A 2,152-nucleotide genomic window follows, 5' to 3' on the forward strand; every position below is an offset into this window, starting at 1 on the left:
ATTTCAGGACACCAGTCTTAGAGTATAATTGGGTTCTTTATCATCTAAGTCAGTTTTGTTTCAAAGTTCTGTCTCTACCTCTTAAGGGTTTTGTCCAAAAACAAATTTGTTAAATATGAATGTTGTAGTTTACAACTGATAACTTTAGTATACTCCGATCTTGTAAGCTACCTTTTAAAAAAAGTGATGTACACTTTCCACATTATCTTTATTTTTTTAATTCAAAGTAGTTTGAATAGATAATGCATACACATGATTTAAGTTTTTTAAAGGACAGAAAGGAATATGCTATAAAATATAAATGTAAAATATCTTGCCCCTCGGTGCCACAATTCTGTACTGAGTGCATGATAAACAACTGAACCTGAGTTAGTAAAATCATAAGCTGCTGTTCTGGACCTCACTGCCTAAGAGTAATGGGATTATTATTTTAATTTAGGAAAGTTTTTTATTTGGGAGTCTACACACTAATTGATTCAGACTCACAAGTATGTTCTTTGACACTCAAAAGTATTAATGTGCCTAATGAAAAGTTGTTTAGAAAAATATTGTTCACTTTTGTTTTCATATGAAATCAGGGTTCTTTCTAGATGCATCCCCCCCAAACAGTGCCATTCCTATAGGAAGCTTCTTTAAGAAAGCTTCATGAAAACTGCTTAACTATAAATTAACTATACGGGGTTTGTTTTTTTTTTAATGGTAGACAATTGGTTTACTAGGTAGGTACAGTAGGCGTTGCTGGTCAAAAATGAATTTTATTTATTTATTTATTTATTTTTAGAGACAGGGTCACCCAGGCTGGAGTACAGTGGTGTCATCGTAGCTCACAGCAGCCTCAAACCCCTGCACTCAAGAGATCCTCCTGCCTCAGCCTCCCTAGTAGATAGGACCACAGGTGCACATAACCATGCCCAGCTAATTTTTTTTAAAAGATGGGGTCTTGCCATGTTGTCCAGGCTGAAGATGAATTTTAAAGTTTAAAAAATAAAAATAGAAAAAAGTTTATGTAGATATTAATACTTAAATGTGCACAGATCACTTGAAGAAAACCCAAGACAATGGGAATAATAGTTTCCTTTGGGAGACAGAGGAAGAACTTTCTACTGTATTCCTCTGTTATTTTAGAATTTTAAGCGATGTGTATACATTACCTGTTCAAACTATTTTTAATTTTTAAAAAATAAACATCATGTGGAAAGTGGACAAAACTTTTAAGAAAGTGCTAGTACATTATACGATCACACAGTATACCAGAGTTATCAATTGTAGACTAGAACATTTATATTTAACCAGTTTGCTTTTGGACAAATCCCTTAAGAGCTACAGATAGAACTTTTTAAATTATGAAAAACTTGCCAAAGAATTAGAGCATAATTGGTTGAAAATGGATTAGAAATGAGATATCCCAACACAATGAAACTGACAAAAAGCACATAACAAGTTCAGGAAAAAAAAATTTAATTATTCTGAGACTCACAAAAATTGCTACCTCCTTCTAAAAGATCAAAATAAGCAACAAAGGCACATGATAATAAATTGCAAAATATCCCCCTGGAACAAACACAAAATTTTTTTTTCTTGCACCTTTAACCTGCAACAGGAAAATAAAATGCCAGCATGTGCGGAATTGGTGAACAGAAATTAATGACAAATTTATACTTTGACAAATCTGTTTTCAACCACTTACCTAGAACCCCTTAAGAACTAAGGGATGGTAATGAAAGAACAGAGAAGAGCAAGTAAAAGAAGTCCCCAAACCCACACTTTTGACAAGGCCAGTCTCCAAAATGCAGACTGCTCTGTTCCTAATTTCCTGTTAACTGTGGGTGCCCAGATTCCTGGTCATCTTACCTCTGGTGTGCCTCTCCCTGCCAAGGAAGTGGCTGTGACCGGCTATCAGGGAAGGAATTCTGAAAACCCTGAAGTATAATGGAGCCCTTGTTAAGGGTGGGGGTAGAACGAGGTAATAGAATTCTTACTCAGCCTTTCTGCCAGAGTTCTTTATCTAGAGCCAACACTCCAAGCATGCCCATGGAAGAGGCAGGGACAGGCTGTTTTGTTTAACTGGCCGCTCACCCAAAACCATTCTTGGATACTGACATTTGTAGGCCCTCGTATTCTTTCCTGGGGACACACCACAGGTATGTGGTGT

This window comes from Eulemur rufifrons, chromosome 25 (assembly GCF_041146395.1).
Source record: "Eulemur rufifrons isolate Redbay chromosome 25, OSU_ERuf_1, whole genome shotgun sequence".
Lineage (NCBI taxonomy): Eukaryota > Metazoa > Chordata > Mammalia > Primates > Lemuridae > Eulemur > Eulemur rufifrons.